Here is a 21,527-nt window from a genome sequence, read left to right as displayed (position 1 = left end):
TTTTAAATTAGTTTATTTATTAATTTTAAAAATTTAACAAATCAACTCAAACATTAACATGTGATCATTCTGTTCTACATATATAATCAGTAATTCACAATATCATCACTTAGTTGCATATTCATCATTTCTTAGAACATTTGCATCAACCCAGAAAAAGAAACAAAAAGACAACAGAAAAAGAAATACAATGAAAACAGAAAAAAAAAAGATTATACATACCAGACCCCTTACCCCTCGCCCCCATTGATCGCTAGCATCTCAAACCAAATTTATTTTAACACTTGTTCCCCCCACTATCCATCTTCATTCCATGTGTTCTACTCATCTGTTGACAAGGTAGATAAAAGGAGCATAAGACACAAGGCCTTCACAACCACACAGTCACACCACAAAGCCACATCATTATTCAATCATCATCAGGAAACATGGCTACTAGAACACAGCTCCACACCCTCAGGCAGCTCCCTCCAGCCTCTCCACCACACCCCACATAACAAGGTGACATCTACTCAATGTGCAAGAACTACACCCAGGATAACCTCCCGACTCCATCCGGAATCTCCCAGCCGTCGACACTCTGTCTCATCTCACTCTTCCCCCCCGGTCAAGAAGGCCTTCTCAATCCCTTGATGCTGAGTCTCAGCTCATTCTAGGGTTTTTCTCAATCCCTTGATGCTGAGTCCCAGCCCACTCCAGGACCCCTGTTCCACATTGCCAGGAAGGTCCACACCCCTGGGAGTCATATCCCACATAGACAGGGGGCGGGCAGCAAGTCTGCTTGTCGTGTTGGCTGGAGAGAGAGGTCCCATCCGAGCAATAAAAGAAGCTCTCCTGGAGGTGACTCCCAGGCCCAAATCTTAAGTAGACTTGACCTATCCTTTGTGGGGTTAAGTTTCATATGAACAAACCCCAAGACTGGGGGCCCAGCCTATAGCATTGGTTGTCCACACTGCTTGTGAGAATATCAAGAATTCAACTTGGGGAAGTTGAATTTCTCCCCCTTCTCACCATTCCCTGAAGAGGATTTTGCAAATACTTTTCCACTCACTGATCGACTCACTCTGTTTACCCTCTTTTTGAACTTTAGAGACTATTGTCTTTGAAGCACTTTAACTCATCACCAACCACCTCCACCAACTTTAGATTACATAACTCTATTTTGTTTCAATTTTTTAAACTTTCTAAAACATCATTATCTTGTACATCAATATTTACCCACATATTTACTACTGTCTTCATTCATCATTCTTTCCTGCATATCAGACCTTCCATATGAAATCATTTTCCTTCAGCCTGGCATAAAACCTTTAGAATTTCCTTTGTGAGGATATCTTGTGAAAAACTCATTCAGTTTTTCAGTATTTGAAAACATCTTTATTTTGCTCTCATTTCGGAAATATTCTTCAACAGATATATAATATTAAGTGGGTATTTTTCTTTTCTCTCAGAGTATAAAGAATACCATTCCATTGTCTCCTGGCTTTAAGTTTTGCTGTTGAGAAGTTAGTTATCAGTCTAATTTAATTACTGTTCCATTAGGCAATTTGTCTTCTTTTTAGCTACCTTTAAGGTCACCCCTCTTCTTTTTAGAGTGTATTAAATAGTTTCACTGTGATATATTTGGAGGTGGATTGTGAAGATGATGGTTATAATTTTTATATATCATGCCTGAGATTTGTTAAGCTCTTGAATCTATGAATTTGTATCCAACATCAAAGTTATCCACCATTAAAAGAAAGTTATTCACCATTAAATGAAAACTTTTAATCCCTTCAAATATTGATATTCCTCATTCTCTCATATCTCTCCTTCTTAGACATGTGTTAAACTTTCTCATGCTCTTTCATATATTTTAAATTTTCTTCCTTCCTTTCTATTTTTGTCTCTCTTTGATACCTTCTGTTTAATTTCTTCAGAACCATCTTTTAGTTTACTAATTCTCTCCTCAACTATGTTCAATCTGCTGTTAAACTCAACCACCAAGTTTGACATTTTAATGATCATATTTTTAATTTCTTGACATTATATTTCTGTGATTTTTTTCATATACAGTCATCTATAGTCTCTTTTTACTCATATTTTAATTCCTTATTTTATCTGAAACATACTAAACAGTTATATCATAGTCTATATAATTTTATATTCTAATAATTCTAACATTTAAAATCTTTGTGTTTCTGATTCCTTCATCTGTTTCTTTCTCTTAGTGAAATTAATTCATTATACCTTGTTTCTTTGTACATTTTGTGATTTTTTTTCTGTGAGCTCATATCTGTGGGAATTATTGGAAGTTTGGGTGAATGAATTCCTTTGTTAGGCATCTAGGTATATTACAGTCATAAATATTCTTAAGCTAAATATTCAACTTAAGGCTTTTCTTTCCTCCTCGGTATATGCTTCAAATACACAAATTCCTTGCATCTTGTTGGGGGAGGTAGTAAGTAGGTCTATTTTTCAGTTTACTCTCACGTGTAAGATATAACCATTGATGTTCTACTTTTATGCAGGGTACTCTTCTATTATATTCCCCCCCATGATGGGGCCTTAGTGCCTTCATGCAGGAAGGCTGTGAAAATCAAAGTTTAAGTTCACTATTTCAGCAAATGTTATCAAGGTGTGGGCCACCTTTAGAAAGTGGCTTATGTCTTGGGTTCCCACTCTCACCCTCACTCTCATTTTTACTTAGTTTTTTATCTCTTGCCAAACTCATCAACTTTTAATATATATATATGCATTGTTGGTTGTTTTTCATGGCAGAGTAGTCCAGGGTAGCTTCTACATCATACTTTTAGAAATGAAAGACTTTTTAACAATTACTACTCCAATACCTATTCCCAGAGTGCTGAAATTTCCTAGACAAAGTTTTGGAAGTTTCTAGTTTCAGTAGCCTACTTGGAAGATTTGTAGTCCCTATCACCATCTCTTTCAGATTCACCTTGCTATTTCAAGCCTTCTCCTCTCAGCCTCAACCCCAATCCTCTGCTTTCAGAGAATCCTCTGCTTTTCTTTATTATAAAGTGCACTGAGCAAAACCATCTTGAAAAAAGAATCAAGTTGGAGGAATCACATTTCTTGATTTCAAAACTTATTATAAAGGTGCAGTAAGCAAAGCATTGTGGTTCTGCCACAAGTACAGACATATAGACCACTGGCATAGAATTGAGAGTTCAGAAACAAAACCAAACATCAGTGGTGAATTGATTTTTGACAAGACTGCCAAGTCCACTCAATGTGGAAAGAAGAATCTCTTCAAGAGGAGATGCTGGAAAAACTGGATATGCACATGCAAGAGAAAGTGGACCCCTACTTCACATAATGTACAAAAATTAACTTAAAAGAGATCAACAACCTAAATATAAGAGCTAAAATAACAAAACACCAGAAAAAAGGTAGAAAATATCTTCAGAACCTTGTATTAAGCAATGGATTCTGAGACTTTACACCAAAAGCACAAGCCACAATATTAAAAATAGACAAATTGGACTTCAACAAAATTTAAAACTTTTGTGCATCAAACAACATTATCAAGCAGGTAAAAAGACAACCAACAAAATGGGAGAAAATAGTTGCAGATCATATGCCCGATAAGGGTTTAATATGCAGAATATATGAAAAACTTCTACAACTTAGCAACCAAAAGACAAACAACTCAATTTAAAAGTGGGCAAAGGACTTGAACAGACATTTCTCCAATAAAGATACACAAATAGCCAATAAGAACATGGAAAGATTCTCAACATTAAATGTTGGCAAGGATATGCAGAAATATGAACATTCCTGCATTGTTGGTAGGAATGTAAAATGGTGCAGCATTTCCTCAGAAAGGTAAACTAGAATTACTATATAACCTGGCAATGCCATTTGTAGGTATGTACCCTAAAGAATTGAAAGTGGAGACTTGTACAGATATTTGTACACAAATGTTCATAGCAGCATTATTCACAATAGACAAAAGATGGAGACACCCCAAATGTCCATTAACAGGTGAGTGGATAAACAAAATGTGGTATATACAGACAAAGGTATATTATTCAGCCTTAAAGAGGAATGGATTCTGATATGCTATGACATAGATCAACCTTGAAGACAGCATGTTGAGTGAAATCAGCCAGACACCAAAGGACAAATGTTGTATGATTTCATGTATATGAAATAACTAGAATGTGCAAATTCAAAGAAACAGAAAGTAGATTAATGTTACCAAGAGGAGGGGGAGAGGGAATGGGAGTTAATACTTGGTGGGTGCAGAGTTTCTGTTTGGGGTGATGGAAAAGTTTCTGTAATAGGTGATAGTGTTGATAGTATAACATTATTAATGTAATTGATGTAACTGAATTGTATGTTTGGAAGTGGTTGAGATGGGATATTTTATATTGTATATATGTTACCACAATGATAAAAAATAATAAATAGCTGTTGGGGGACTTCTGGGAAGAAGACAGAGTAGGGTAGACTGGGTTCACCCTTGCTTTGTGGAACAACAAGAGAGGGGACAAAACAACTGGGAATGCAGTTCCAGGGTGTGAGTGATCCAAGAGGGTCTTCTACATTTCATAGGGAGGTCTTAGACAAGAGAAGCGGAGAGATTGGGACCGGGAGATTGGGGCGTTACTGGCATACCAAATGCAAAAAGAGATCGTCAATGCAAATACAAAAGCTTAGATGAGTAAAGGAAGGAAATCAACTTGCAAAATGACCTTATTAAATAATTAAATGCCAGAGTGCAACAGAAAATGACAAAGCATGTGAAGATTCAGGCTGATATGGCACAGACAAATGACCAATTTAATCACTGGAGGAGATATGGAATTTGGAATGACTAATTAAGGTTGCTCATAATGACATAATGAGCATCAAGAAAACACAGGAAGAGCATAAAGAAGAATTTGAAAGATTAAAAATGAAAAATAGCAGGTTACACAAAAATGAAAGATGCTGTAGACCAAATTTGAAATATGTTAGAGACACACGATAGCAGATTCATAAAAGTGGATGAAAAAATAAGCAAGGTAGAAGACAGGACAATTGAATTCAAATGCACAAAAGAGCAAATGGCAAGAAAGATGGAAGAAATGGAAATGGATTTCAGGGAAATGATGGACAATGTGAAGTGCACAAATTGTCCCAGAAGGAGAAGAGAAAAGTAAAGAACTAGAAAAGTCAGTTGAAGAGATAATGAGGGAAACTTCCCAATCCTTATAAAAGACATTAATATGCAAATCAAAGAAGTCCAACGGACTCCAAATAGAATAAATTCAAACAGGCCTACTCTCAGACACATACTAATCAGACTGCCGAATGTTGAACAGAAGCAGGAAGTTTTGAAAGCAGCAAGAGAAATGTGACTCACTAATTCAAGGGAAGTCACATAAGATTGAGTTTACATCACTCAACAGGCACAATGGAGGTTAAAAGGCAGTGTGGTATGATATATTTAAGATCCTGAACGAGAAAGACTTCCAGCCAAGAATTCTTTGTCCAACCAAGTTTTCCTTCAAAATTCAGGAGAGATTAAAATCTTCTTAGACAAGCAAAGGTTGACAGAATTTGTCAACAAGAGACCTGCCCTACAAGAAATACTAAGGAAGTCCTTGTCAGCTGAAAAAAAAAAGGACAGGAAAGGGAGGTCTGGAGAAGGGCACAGAATTGAAGAATACCAGAAAAGGTTAATTCAAAGGATAAGAAGAGAGAGAGGAAAAAATATATAGATATGACAAATAAAAATCAAAGGATAAGATGGTAGACTCAAGAACTGCTTTTCAGTAATAACTTTGAATGTTAACAGACCAAACTCACCAATTAAATGTTATAGATTGGTAGAATGGATTTAAAAATGTGATTCATCTGTATGCTATTTTTACGAGATGCATCTTAGACCCAAAAATATAAATAGATTGAAAGTGAAAAGCTAGAAAAATATGTTCCATGAAAGCTGTAACCAAAAGAAAACAGGAGTAGCTATACTAATATCAGATAAACTAGACTTTAAATGTAAAAACATCATAATAGACAAGAAGAAATAATCATAAATGTTTATGCTCCCAATTAAGGGGCTCCAAAGTACATAAGGCAAACAGTGGTAAAACTGAAGGGAGCTATAGATGTTTCAACAATAATAGTGAGAGAGTTCAATACATCATTTTCCTCTATAGATAAAAAAAACCACACAGTGTATCAACAAGGAAATAGAGAATTTAAATGATTTGATAAATAAATTAGACCTAACGGACATGTATAGATTGTTACACCCAAAACACCAGGGTATATATTCTTCTCTAATTCTCATGGAGTGTTCTCTAGGATAGATCATATACTGGGACACAAAACAGGTCATTATAAATCAATAAATGTGATACAGCATATTAATAATTTGAAAGGGAAAAACCACATGATCATATCAAATGATGCTGAAAAAACATTCAAGAAAATTCAGCATCGTTTTCTGATAAAAATAGTTTAAAAGCTAGGCATTGAAGGAAACTTCTCAATATCATAAAGATCATATATGAAAAACCCATAGCCAGTATCATATCAACAGCGAGAGAGTGAAAGTATTCCCCTGAAATCAGGAATGAGACAAGGCTTCCCTTGTCACCATTCTTATTTAACATTGTACTAGAAGTTCTAGCTAGAGTGATACATCAGGAGAAGGGAATAAAAGTCATCAAAATCAGAAAGGAAGAAGTAAAATTTTCAATATTTGCAGATGACATGATCCTATGTTTTGAAAATCCTGAGAAATCTACAACAAAGCTACTTGAGCTAATAAATTTTACAACCTGTGGAATACAAGACTAATGTGCAAAAATCAGTAATGGTTCTATGCATAAGTAATGACCTAACTATATAGACAATTAAGGAAAAATTTCCATTCAAAAAGCAACTAAAAGAATCAACTATCTAGGAATAAGCTTAATCAGAGATGTTAGGAACCTGTACACAGAAAACTACAAAACATTGCTAAAAGAAATCAAAGAAGATACAGATAGGTAGAAAGACATTCTGTGCTCATAGCTAGGAAGGTTGAATGTTGTCAGGATGTTAATTCTACTCAAATTCATCTGTAGATTCAACACAATACCAATAAGAATTCCAACAGCCTTCTTTGAAGGCATGAGAAAGCTTGTTACCAAATTTATTTGGAAAGGAAAGAGACTTTGAATAGCTAAAGATATCCTAAAAAAGAAAAGCAAAGTGGGAGGACTAACATTTCCTGACTTTAAAGTTTATTATAAAGCCACAGTAGTTAAAACAGTGTGGTACTGGCACAAAGACAGAAGTATTGATGAATGGAACTGAATTGAGAGTGTGGAGATAAACCACCAAATCTATGGTTAATTGATCTTGGATAAGGCCCCCAAATCCACTGAACTGGGACAGAAAAATCTTTTCAATAAATGGGCATGGGAGAGTTGCATATCTATAGCCAAAAGAATGAAAGAGGACCCCTACATTATACTTTATACAAAAATTGACTCAAAGTGGATCAGAGTCCCAAATATAAGTAACATAAAATTCCGGGAAGAAAATGTAGGGAAACATCTTTAAGACCTAGTAATAGGAGATAGCTTCTTAAACTTTATACCCAAAGTACAAGCAATGAAAGAAAAAAAAAAAAAGATGGGAACTCCTCAAGTTCAAAAGCTTCTTTGCCTCAAAGGACTTTGTCAAAAAGGTGACGAGGCAGCCAATTCAATGGGAAAAAATATTTGGAAACCACATATCAGATAAGGGTTCGATATCCTCTGTACATAAAGAAATTATACAACTCAACAACAAAAGAACAAACAACCCAGTTACAAAATGGGCAAAAGATATGAATAGACATTTCTCTGAAGAGCAAAGACAAATGTCTAAAAAGCACATGAACAGATGCTTATCTTAGCTGTAAGGGAAATGCAAATCAAGAGTTCAATGAGATATTATCTCACACCTATAAGAATGGCTGCTATTAAACAAACAGAAAACTACAAATGTTGGAGAAGATGTGGACAAATTGGAACACTTATTCACTGCTGATGGGAATATAAAATGGTACAGCCACTGTGGAAGATAGTGTGGCAGATCCTGAGAAAACTGATTATTAATTGCCATATGACCTGGCAATACCATTCTTGGTATATACCCAGAAGAGCTGAACGCGATGACATAAACAGACATTTGCACACCAGTGTTCAGAGTGGCATTATTCCAATTGCTGAAAGATGAAAACAGTCCAAGTGCCCATCAACAGACAAATACATAAACAAAATGTGTTATACAGCTACAGTGGGATATTATGCAGTAGTAAGATGAAATGAAGTCCCAAAGCATATTACAAAATGGATGAAGTTTGAGGACATAACGCTGAGTGAAATAAGTCAGATACAAAAGGACAGAGTTTCTCTACTATGACTCTGGTAAAGGTAAACTCAGAGGCTTACAATGTAGCTTATAGGGAACTTAGAGGTACTCAGAAGCTAGAGATGGGTTAATGGTTACCCATTGAACTTAACCGTAAGGAAATGGAAAGAAGGGCTGGTAGTTCATTAGTGGGGTAATGAGTAACACTGACATACTGAAGGTGAATATTATTGAAAGGGGTTGTATAGTCATTTATCCCATTGATTAACTCTTGTTCTTGCATGAACTACTTCAAATGTTTGACCTTGTACAAAAAGTCAGTAATAGAGCGATATAGGGGGAAAACTAATATTGCATGCTACTGCCTATAGCTTACAGGAAGATACCAACAGCAACACAGCAACATCAGTGGTAAATAATTGGGGGGGGGGGGGAGGGGGACAACAAGAGATAAGGGAAGGTTTAGATTTGATATTTGGTGAGGCTATGTTTATCAGTTCTTTGTCTCTACCAAAGAGACAAAGACCAATGAAAGCTGTCTAAAATTTAAAGTGCTAATGATAGTACAAATAAGTGAGAACACTGTAAGACATGGATAGTTTATTTTGGACATTATCCATGATGCCCAATAGATGGAAGTGGCTGAAAGTTACACTGAACTGAGAAGCAGAAAGGCAAGCTGTGGTGTATACATATGATGAAATATTGTGTGGCTACAGAAAGGAAGGAAGTCATGAAGCATGCAACAAGGTGAATGAACCTTGGGGACATTATGTTGTGCAAAATAAGCCAAAAATAAAAGAACAGATTTTTAAAAATTAATTAATTAATTATTTTTTTCATCATATAGTTGTATATTCATTATCATGATAATTTCTTAGAATATTTACATCAGTTCAGAAAAAGAAAACAGAAAAAAATTCATACGTACCATAACCCTTATGCCTCCCTTTCATTGATCACTAGCATTTCAATCTACTAAATTTATTTTGACATTGTGTGGTCTCTCTTAGAAAAATTATAAGAAAATTGGGGCCTAGATTGTAGGCTCAAATAGCAGTCACATTTAGACAGGAGCTGTAAGTGCTATGTCTAGATTCTGTGATGCTGTGCTATATGTGTATAATCTGGTATTTCTCTGGAACTTTGGGTACTTGTGTGACACCTAAGATATAGAGTTGGAGTTTTGAAGCTCTGAAAATCAGCATTGCTACATACAATTATGGTTAAAGAAACCAAAAAAAAGTGATCTGGCTTCAACTAGAGATAAGAATGAAGTCAATCCGGTTGGGACTAAGGTAAATCAGAACACAGGGTAAAGTATGATATTGTCTGTATTTTAGAATTTCATCGACTATATGAGCCCAAAGGAAGAGTGGTTAATTAACTTATTTTTTTAACATTTTATTTTGTTTTTTTTTTTATTATGAACAACAAACAAACATGCAACATTCTTGACATGGTTACAATCGGTGGCTCACAGTATCATTACTTAGTTGTGTATTCATCACCATGAACATTTCTTTGAATATTTGCAAAAGAGGGGTTTATTTTGCACAAAGCCTAATTATCTGTAGCACACAATTTAACCCAGCCTCCCTGGATAGCTCATTTTAGCAACCCAAATGCAAGGAGCCCAGAATGGGAACAAGGGCTTGTAATCCTGTACAACGTAATGTAATACATCCCAAATAATTAAAAAGTATTGGCAAAGTCCCTTGAGGGACTGGAGGAAAAGAATTATAGAACTATTAAACTTTCCTACCAGGGAAATCCCTGAAACTTTGTCAAACATTAGGAACTTACAAGGTAATAGGCCAAACCCTTGATCTTGAGGCTTGCTTTTATGAAATTTGTTTCTGTAGTGGAAAAGCTAAGCCTACCTATAACTATACCTAAGAGTTACTTCCAGAAAACATATTTTATTGCTCAGACGTGGCCTCTCTAAGCCCAACTCTGCAAGGAAAATCATTACCTGCCACCCTATATAGGACATGACGTCCAGCAATGAAAGTCTCCCTGGCAATGTGGGACGTTGCTCCCAGGGAATCCCATGTTGGATTGACAATGCTTTCTTAACCAAAAGGGGGGAAAGAAATGAAACAAAATGAAGTATTAGTGGCTAAGAAAATTCAAGTAGAGCCAAGAGGTTATTCTGGAGGCTACTGTTATGCATACTTCAGCTAGATATTGCTAATTGCTATGATTTGCCAACCCCCACCCAACATCATTCTTGTTAACACTAAAGAACACCTATGGCTCTATCTGAGATTCTATAAAAGTTTCACACACTAAGTTTACTTTCCATAAACCTAAAAACGGCAGATGGTTCCTTGGCCAGATAAGTCCTGAAACCCAGAGGGGCCAGCCTCTCCAAGAACATTAACTAGTTCCATCCCCTATTCCATATTGTTGATATCCATTTTTAACGTGAAAAATTTAGGAGGCCCGTAGCCCAAATATCCGTAAAGATTGGGAGAAGAATCAAAGGAGAAGGAGGAGTTGTAACAGAGAAGTTAGAATTTAACAAATGAGTATGACTGCTGAACCATTATATTGATTTTTCCTGTAGTCTCCAGTGTCTCGGAAAAGATAGGAAAAAAAAAAAACCCATGAAATTATGTCACTGTAACCCATACATAGTCTGTTTTATAACTACTTGTTAAAATGTACTTTGAAATTTAGTTCTTTTTTGCATATGCTATATTTCACAATAAAAAATGTCTAAAGAACCACCAAATATATATATGTAAATAAAATATTAAAAGCCAAGAGTCCCCAGACCAAAAAAAAAGTACATAAGATGTGAGGTCTCTCATATTCCTTCTTCTTTACTTTACAATACCTCTTATTTGGGTTGATTGTGTTCTTCTAAAAAGATATGTGGAAGTCCTTAGCCCCAATACCTCAGAACATGACCTTATGTGGAAATAGGGTCATTGCAGATAGAATTGGTTAAGATTAACTAACTGGAGTAGAGTGGACCCTTAAACCAATATGATTTCTGACACAGATGCACCAGCACAAAGAAGAGAGATTGCCATGTGAATGCAGAGATGGGAGTTATGCTTCCACAAGCCAAGAAGTGCTGGTGACTGCCAGAAGCTAGGAAAAGGTGATGAAGGATCTCTCCTGGAGGCTTCAATGAGAACAGGATCTTACTGACACCTGATTTCAGATTTCTGGCCTCCAGAAATGTGAGAGGATACATTTCTATTGTCTTAAGCCACCCAGTTTGTGGTACCTTGTTACGGCAGCCCTAGGAAACTAATATATACACCTTTATTTGCTTTTATCCTATTTGTTCTTCCCTTAAGTCCCATTTAGAGAATTGTCCCTCCTTTCCAAGGCCAACTCCTCTATCTGTGCCACACATTCCATCTTGGCAGCTGGAATTCCTCTGCAACTTTAACCGATCATGTTCTAGCTAATCTTTCAACGAAGAACTTAGTACTTTCTCTTACGTGATGCTTTTTGAGATACCCCTTCTCCCTTCACCCCAAATTTCCTCTCTGAGCTCCAATAGCACTTCACTGTTAGCATTAACACAAGACTTACACTGCTATGTAATGTTGCTATTTGCATAGCTATCAGCTCTCGTCCTAGAGTGTAAGTTCCTAGATAAGGCACTATTGTCTGTTTTAACCTTACTATTTCTTACTGTATTGGGCACCAAACATTGCATATAGTAGGCTCATTGTAAACGCTTGTTGAATTAACAGATGAATCCTTGCCTTCTCTATAAATCAGTTTCATCAATTATCCTGTTTCCTTTCTCTGTCTTCGTGTGCTCTATCTTCACTAGATCCCTCCGTTCCATGACCAAATATACTCAAGTATGTTGGATATTGAAGGAAAAAAAATATCTTTGCTTGATGATCCTCTTTCTTTTTTATCTCTTCCTTTCAAAATATCTCAAAAGTTTATTACTTCTTTCATGTACATACATGAGTACATACACTTACCCAAATGTTCTCTTCCCAACACATTAAATATGACATTGACTTGATTTAACAAATCTTGACTTAACAAAAGTCTATGATTTCCACTGTTCTTTCTTTACCTTGGTTCTTTATTAAACTATCTGCAAACTGACCTCCACCCTCATAACTACTAAGACTACTCTTTAAAAAGGAAAGTTTCCTTCTACTTACCACCACCTTCTTAGCTGCCCCAGGAGCCCTGCTCTGCCCTGCTTCTTTGGTTGCCCATCCATTGCTCTTCACACCATGCTCTGCCCATGCCAGTGCTCAGCTTGCAGCTTTGCAGACTATTCTGAGGGATCCCACTACCTTCCTGGGTTTAGCTGTTTTCAGTGTGGCTGCTTCTCATATCTTGATTCTCCATCCCTAATCTCCTCTAAATCTACAATCTTGGATCCCTAAATTCCTTTCAGACATTTTCATTTTAATATCCTATGATCAGGATGGCTCTCTTTCCTTTCTTTCTTTCTTTTTTTTTTATCTGTTCCATCATTTCCTGGGTCATTTAAGGTCCAACATTTCAATTTTATTTCAATCCCTCTTATTTTCTTGCTCCCCTCTTCCTCACCCCCTGTCAAAGCAATATCCTAAACAAGTTGATTCTGGCTTTGTAATATCTCTATCCATTCTAGTTGTCTGTACTCTGCTTTGGTTCCTCCTCCCCTGGGTCATTGAACCACACTCCCTGCCTCTGCTTCTGCTATCAGCCTCCTTCCTTCCTCATCCATCTTGCACTTCATTGCCTAATATTCCAAAAATTCCCCCCAGCATGTTACTTACACAGAGAACTCTTTGTGGCCACTATAGCGTGGATAAAGCACACATTCTTCACTATGACATTCAAATTCCTCCCTAAATTCTTTCCTTGAGCTGATTATCCATTATTCCCCCAACGTGATTCACTTTATTTCTTACCAAATACACTAATCACCTTCCAACTCAGTCCTTTGTTCACTTGCTCTTTTTCCTGGAAGTGCTTTCCTCTTCCTTTCTCTTTTCTGCCTTTGTATGTGTATTTCAATCTTTGTCTCCTCCAAAAGCCATCTTCAACTATTTAAAGACATAGTAATCTCTCCTTCCAAATTCTTACATACTTTACCTGTATATTTGGCGCCTGAAACTACAGTGTATGATTTATTGTCATGGATTTTTACTCCATATGAACCATAACATATTCTTTGTAATAAATCAAGGTATATTTGATTTCCAAATTAATTCCTTATCCCTGTTTGGTAAACTTACACGTCAGCCAAGCCACTTGTACCTCCTTACATAAGCTTCATGTTTTCCTGACTCTGCTTTTATTTATATTGTTCTTTCAGCTTCAAACATCCTCCCGGTTCTCAATTTTTTTAGATGAAGAAACTGGGAAGTAGACAGTCTGTGGCAAGTTCAGAGCCTGGGAGTTTAGGAGCTGATGCCCGGGGCTGCACATGCCCTGGAGCCAGAGATAGACACTATTATCCCTGCTCAGTGTGGTTTCTCAGGCTTTTCACAAACAAGTCCTTTGGTATGAATGTTGCTTCCTGAAGTTCCTAGGTAGCATGCCTTCCTCCTTTTACTTTTCTTTCTAACCAATTCATTTAGTATATTCCCGGCACATTCAGTCACAAGGCTAGACAGCAGTTAACTAGCAGCAAACACCTGTTTTGGACAAAGTGTACCAGGGAAATTCAAAGTCAAGAATATTTATTGAAAATCTACTATGTGTCAGATACTAGTCTAGGCATCTCCACATATGTAATCCCATCTATACTTCATGTGGGCCTCGCAAAGTTTACAAATATGTTGAAAGTCTATAGGAATAAAGAATATGGATTTGGGAATTAGACAAATGAGGATTTGAGTCCCAATTTTACAAGTTGCTGGCTGGAAAGCTTCTGTTTCTTCAGTTCTTATGAGGATAATAACACTTATCTCACAGGATTTTTTTTCTGTCTCACAGGATATTAGTGAGTGTTAAGTGAAATAATATAATGAAGTTACCTTATTATATGTGTATATATAGTAAGCAGATGAATGAGTTTCAGAGCACTTAATTACTTTTTCCAAGGTGGTAGTCTATAAAGCAAAGCAGGATTTTTAAAAATTTCTCACAGGTCAAGGTGACTATAAGCCTTTACTTAGTATATATTATGACATTAATCATAATGTCTGGAACCAAATTCTAGATTCACCAGGAGCCAAGAGAAGAGACTGACTATGACTGGGTTGGAGCAACTCCAGGTCTGAGTCAGGGGTTGGATCAAGGTGGGGGAGACCAGGCAGTGTTGGGTCAGTGCAAAGGCCAAGCACATCTGGGGGGCATAGTGTGGATGTGGGAAGAGAGCAAAGCAGATGCCAAAAGGACCCCTGCACAATCTGAGCACTACTGGAAAGTGAGAAGGGGTATGTAGTTCATTTTGTACGTTTATGATGTTGAGGGGATTTAATCCTTTTCTGCCCAGGGCAGTTTGCTCTTCATAGGGATCTTGGGGATTTGACCAATAGTGAGAATGTCTGTGGTGATATTAAGACTCATTTTATGAGGTTGGCAGCTATTACTTTCAAGCCATAAATTTCATCCTCTGTAATGATGAGAATGACTCCTTTAAAAAAAATCCCATTTGATGATGGAAAGTACAGCTGTAGAGAACATCCTTACAAATCTTGGGACCCCCACCTCTGTCCAGTCCTGGATGTGGGCAGCATCCAGAGCCTCTCTGATTAATGGGGTGGACTGATGAAAACTTCCAGTAATATAAATTCTTAGAAAGAAGGTAAAGAAAAAGGGAGGTAAATGTACCTTAATCCCTAACAACCCACACTTTGCTTTTTATCCCCCCCCCCTTTTTTTTATTTTTTGCATGCAGACTCTGGGAATCGAACCTGGGTCTCCAGCTCAAGAGGTGAGAATTCTTGCCACTGAGCCACTGTTGCACCACCTGTACCCTTTTGCATTTTTACTCAGGTCACATGTCGAGCTTCTTCAATACAGCAAAGGTATGGACACAGCCTGCATGAATGTACAGACCTGTGACTAGGAACCATGTCTCTTTGCATCTAAGAAAATTCAGTCAAGACTACTTATTGAAAAATCTATGTGCTAAGCCAGGTACTAGGCTAGACGTTTTTACATATGTTTCATGAGGACCCTGTGGGGTGTATGGGTATGCTAGAAGTGTATGGAAAAAGGATATGGGTTTTGGAAACTGAAAAACCAAGATTTGAATCTCAACTGCACCACTCACAGCCCCCTCTATCCATGGCTTAAGGTAGCCATTCATTCAGAGCTCCGAGATAAAAGTTTTGCCAGTCAAGTTTGTTTGCGAAATGCAGTGAACATCAGCAGTTGTAACTGAGACTCTGATTTTCAGCAAAATAAAAGCCATATTGTTTAACCCTGGATGGCAGTTATAACAACTTCTGTATCTCTGGAGAGTTCCATTCTGTCCCTTATATTTTGGTTGAAGCTTACAAGCAAGGAAATGGACGTGGGGGGTTGGGGAAGCCGAGTCTTCCCTCCAGCCTGCCAAGGACCCAAGAGGCTCTTAGTCATTCACATCTAAAAAACCATGAAATGATTTTCTTTCCCATTCCTCTCTCTGACAGAAGGGGGAAAATCTACTTTTATGTGCTGATAGACATTCAACTGCTAGTTTAATAATTTAAAATATGATGTAGGAACATAAAAATCTAAAACAGTGTTCTTGGGAGCAACTTTCATTGTTATAGCAACCGAAGACATTTGTTGGTGTACAGAGGGCATGGGGTGGTTAAATATGGGTCAGAAAGTCCACCACGTGTCCTGTCCAGTGCCAGTACTAGAGGCCAAAGGACACAGATAAGATTTCTGGAAGGTGGGTTCATAGGAGACAACTGGTACTTCTGGCAGGCATCCCACAGGGGACCTGGGAGGAGTGAAGGTTTAGTGATTTTATGAAAAACTAGCCTTCTACCACCCAGACACTTCTAATACCTTGGCTGCTTAGAGCCCTTCAGGTTGGGAATATTTACTGATAACAATTAGCCAACATTGATTAGACTCTCTGTGTGCCAGACATTGGAATACAAAACACCTCATTTTCCCATTTAATGCTGAGGGCAATGTCATGACTCGTGTCAACAGTGTATTATGGTCCCTCCTTTGCAGATGAGGAAACTGAGGCTGAGAGAGGCTGAACCATACACTCCATGACATAGGTAGGAGCCCAGGCCTATGCAGCTTCCAATCTCTGGGTGTGCTGCTTCCGAGAACAGCTTTGAGTCTTTCATGGAGTCTTCCTCACATGCCAGGCAGAAATTTAAGCCCCAGAGAAATAAGGGCTTAAAAAAAAAATAGCATATTCCTTGCAAAGCCTGGCCCCTTCCACTCTGCCCACTTAAAGCTTGGCTGGCTTCCCCTGGGGAGAACAGATATTCTCCTCTTGGCAGGGCTAACAGGGCATGGAAGGGGAGAAAGGAGCAGAAGGGGAAGCCTTTACAGGGCATTGTAATAACGCAGCCTGGGCCTGAGTCATGAGCAGGATTCCTCAGAGCTTGTGGACTTCTGCCCAGCTGGAAGAAGACAGAGCAGAGGGCCCAGGGGAGGCTGTGCGCGCCCGCAAGGCAGGACATCACCTCCGTTTCTTTATGAGATTTTTTTTTCTTCTCTCTAATTCTTCCTTCTTCTGGGTTGTGGTGAGAGGATTGCTTAAGGAGTTTTACTTTGGCTGGCTCTGCTGTCAGTTATGGAGGAGGAGAATTTCATAATTTCTCAGGATTTAAACCTTGTATGCTGCTGCACTGTTTTGTTTTTGCTTTATTGAGGTAAAATTCACCATTTTAACCATTTTTAAGTGTGCTGTATGTTTCTAAAGGCAGAGTAATGCCTTCTTTCCCAGGCCACATAAAGGAACCCTAGGTAATTTACTTGGGCTGAGGCATTGGGTCTCACCATTTTGGGAGAAGAGAGATTCTGGAAATGTCTCTGAAATAAGTTTTATTATGGTAAAATAGCCATAATATAAAATTTGTAATTTTAACCGTTTTTAAATGTACAATCCAATGGCGTTAATTATATTCACAATATGTGCTAGTATCACCACTATTTCAAAACTTTTTCATTATCTCAAACAGAAACTCTATAACCATTAAGCAGTAAGTCCCCCCTTCTTTCCTCTGGGAATCTGTAATCTACCTTCTGTTTCTATGATATTTCATATAAGCGGAATCATAAACATTTGTCCTTTTGTGCCTGCTTTATTTCACTCAGCATAATGTTTTCAAGGTTTATCCATGTTGTTGCATGTATCAGAACTTCATTCCTTTTTACAGCCCAATATTCCATTGTTTAGATACACCACAGTTTGTTTATCCATTCATTTGCTGAGGGACACTTGGGTTGTTTCCACCTTTTGGCACTTGTAAATAATGCTGCTATGAACATTGGTGGATGAGTGTTTGTCTGAGTCTCTGTTTTCAGTTCTTTTAGGAGTATACATAGGTAGGAAGAAGTGGGATTGCTGTGTAATATGGGTAATTTCTTAGCTTTTTCTCTGTGCTTTTTAATAAGGGGTTTATGTTGTCATTTTGCTCTAGGCTCTACAAATGGTATAACTGGTCCTACCTCACTGGTTCCCCATTCTCTGGAGAATGAATTTGGGGTCCTGTATTCATCTGTTCCGTGTCTTGCTCTGCCCACTGCAGCAGCCCAGCACATGGACCCCTGTATTCTCCACACAGGCCCTCTTCTCTGCCTTTGCTCACGTGACCCTCAGCCTGGAAGGCTGCCCCCTCCCACACTTCTAGTATCCCCCAGAAGGCACCACCTTAGCATCCTTCGCGGTCTGGCTTGAGCTCTCCTAACCGCCGTGCAATGTCTGATTGCACCCCTAATGTTGTTCTGACATTCTCCATGCCTGTCCCCTCCTGGAGGCAAGCACTGCAGCCTAGTCACCCTCAGGCCCCAACGCCATGTCAATCCCAGTCAGTCAGTGATTGAATACTAAAGACTAAAGGGGCTTTGTTCTGTGAGGAGCTGGCCTTCTCAGAAACATGTCAGAGGTGCTTGTTTTCTGTCCAGATAAGGTGGAGGCTCTTTCTATCCTCCCACAACATTCCTTTTTGAAGCCAAGCTCATTTCCTAGCCAAAAGCCATTATCAAACACGAGACACTCAAATCTGAATTGTATGTTTGAATTAAAGCTACTAATAGGTTAAAAACACTTTATTTTAGCCACACCTTCCTCTTTCACTTCTCTGGGTGTTATTCTTATGGAAGGGCACCATTTTTGTTCAGAGTCCATTTCTAATGTATTATTTCAATATTTACAGCCCTTTGCCTGGGGGATTTCTTCTAACTGACTTACTTGTTACTTGCAGGTGAATGGTAGCAAGTCTGAGGGGGCCGCGTCCTATGGGCTCTGAGTGCTGCCGGGTTTTCATTCCCACATCAGGCCACTTCTTCACGTGGTAAGCACAGTGCCTAGGGCCTGCAAGGCTTTTGGGGGCCCAAGAAAATGTTTAATATTAATTTCCTTTCAAGTCAAAAGAAAAAAATGAATATAATAATAAAAATATAAAACACATCCATCCAGTCTGGATTATATTTATTATATTATAATGTTAATATACTATTATATTATGTTCCTTTGTGCCAAAGAAGCCATAACATACTATTTTTAATACTTTTTTTTTGGTAATGGAAGAACGCAAAGGTGTCTCAGACCCCCAAAAGCCAGTGTGTGGCCTTGTATTTCCACATGACCCGTGCTGTAGGACATCTCACAACTCCTTTTCTCAGGTTCAGTCAGCAGCAAGAAGGGAAGTCAGACAGTTTTGAAGGTTAGGTAAGCGTGGGTGGGAAAAGTGCTCTGTGATTTTCGCCTTCCTCTCTAAGAGAACACGGCAAGATGCTAATGGCTTTCGGGAAGCAGGACAGCTTCTTCCAAGGAGCTTGCCAATTGAGAGGGGGGCAGAGATGACTCAGTGCTGAGGCCAAACTCTGCTTCAGAGTCCCTTGGGTGAGCCCACTCCAGGCTCCCTCAGTATTCCTGGCGAGGTGTGGGGCAGAAATCCTAGATAGAGTGGATGCCAGTCATGAGAGTTTAATTTGTGTCTTTATCTTTTCTCAGGAAAATTCCTGAGAAATTTAACCCCTGATTTGGGGAATGTGTATTGAATAGTAAAAGTTCCCCATTCCCCATGGGTAAATTCATTAGCTCCATTGCACCTTAGAGCTGTGCCTGTCTTGTGATAGATGCACGATGGGATAAGTCACCAAACTCGACATACACGGAGCTTCCAGTGCAGTGGGTAGAGCAAGGCAGCCTGGTGTCACTGTAGGGGCCCTGGATTAAATTCCTAGCTCCCCTCCACTTCTCACTCAGTGGAAAAGATGATGCCTTTCCATGCACTGGCTATATGCCAGGTTCTGGGCAAAATACTCCACATGCATTTATTGTTTCAACCCCAACACTACCCTCTGAGGGAGGTGCTATTACCCTCATTTTGCAGATGAAGAAACAGATTTAGAAAGGTTGTGCAGAGACATGCCAAATCGTTGGATGGATGACCCTCAAATTCCCTGGCAACAAGTTCTCTAGGCCTGAGTGCTCCCCTTCCCGAGGTGGAAGGGACTGTGCGGGGTCCTGACTTTCAGTCACTATCTCCAGGTCCCTGGCAGCAGCCATTCCCAGCACCTCCCTTAACCATGAACGCTCAAATTCCTGGTGCCGATGCCTCAAAGATCCTTTTATGCCCAACAAAATGGAGAACAACAGGAGGGCAGGATACCCGCCCTGGAGCATATCCATGGTATACCAAGCAGGAGACAATGGAGGGACACACACTGCTGATCCTTCTGCCTGGGGTTCCACCTGCCTAAGTGATGCTTGTGGAGCAATTTGGTGATGAGAATAGTATTTGTCATGTCTCAGCTGAAAGATGTCGGGTGACTTAAAGAACCCATTTCATTCACTTCTTGGCTTCAGAGCCTTAGGTATAGACCAGGATGGGCCAAATCTGCGGAAGCTGACAACCCACTTGCCCATGGCGTTGGTAGCTCTTGGACCCCAGATATGAAAGTTTCTCTGCCATTATCTGTGGTGAGTGGTTGGTTCTTTAGCTTGGAATCTGGCCCTGAGCTGCTTTCCTGCCAATATTTATAAGGCAGGATCCTGAGGTTATTTGTTGTTTGTATTGACTGAGGAACTCACATTGGAAAGAAAATCTTTCTATTAAACATGAACTAGGGGCAAAGGGTGTTCTTGCCAGTTGATTTTTCTATGAAGTTGCCTACAGGCCCACCTCTGAAGGTACCCAAGAGTCTTTCTTTGTCTTGTCTTCCTGTTTCTTTTCTTTACACATGGTGACTTTTTTTTTTTTTTTTTTTGATGAAACAGAGGGGTGGGGCAGAGTCAATTCCTTCAGAGTGGAATACCTGGAAGACAAGCAAACCTGTCTCTTGATAATATTGAGTACTTCTTTCAGTTTAACTTCCACGTTTGATTATGCTAACCAAGTCCAAGGCTCTTTTTCTTCCTCCTTCTCTCCTTCCCTGCTTTCCTTGCTTCCATGATTCTTTATTTCGTACTTTCTTCCAGCAGGTTTTTATTGAGCACTATCATATCTCAAGGCACTGAGCATTGGAGATGCAGCAGTGAATAAAAACAGATTAAGGACCTCTTCGCAAGTCTGGGATAAGGAATGAGGTGAGTGAGGGTGGGGAAGACAACCTCAACATGTTATTCTTTTATATAGAACTCTGGTATAATCGTATGATTTTCTCAGTTATACTAAATATAGATCTCTGGGTGGACGTGAGATGAGGAAAAGATGAAAGAGGAAAATGGTAACAGAAGGTCACTAACAGTTTCTCCTGGAAAATGACTCTATAGGCTTATCAGGCTGGGCTTTGGAGTTTAACAAAAAAACAGTTAGATCTGAAATGGGGATCAAAAATCATTAAGTCCTATGCTACCAAAAAATTGCTACCAAGTGGCCCAGGGGGAAAAGGAGAATGAATTACTGTTCCTGAAGGAGACTTAGACTGAGCATGAAGCTGCCAGGCACAAGGGAAATTTCTTTTCAATATCTGTTGTGATTTAAAAATGAGTGCAATTTTTTGCATGCTTTCCATAACATAGTGGTTTGTTTTAGTATAAAAATTATCCCTCTAAAACCACAGATTACATGACTCTATTGATATGAAATGTGCAGAATAAGCAAATCTATAGA

At 38.7% G+C, this 21,527-nt stretch overlaps 1 long non-coding RNA gene across 1 annotated transcript in view; it reads left to right on the top strand.

The window, feature by feature from the left end:
* LOC143662661 (uncharacterized) overlaps window positions 1-15,331 on the top strand; it is a 34,760-nt gene extending 19,429 nt beyond the window's left edge. The window contains exons 3-4 of the long non-coding RNA XR_013165526.1: window positions 11,360-11,543; window positions 15,280-15,331. This is a non-coding gene — a long non-coding RNA (uncharacterized LOC143662661). The remainder of the gene's footprint in view (window positions 1-11,359; window positions 11,544-15,279) is intronic.
* Window positions 15,332-21,527: the final 6,196 nt, after the last annotated feature.

Source organism: Tamandua tetradactyla, chromosome 18 (genome assembly GCF_023851605.1).
Source record: "Tamandua tetradactyla isolate mTamTet1 chromosome 18, mTamTet1.pri, whole genome shotgun sequence".
Classification (NCBI taxonomy): Eukaryota; Metazoa; Chordata; class Mammalia; order Pilosa; family Myrmecophagidae; genus Tamandua; species Tamandua tetradactyla.
This window is presented reverse-complemented; position numbering and strand designations above follow the sequence as displayed.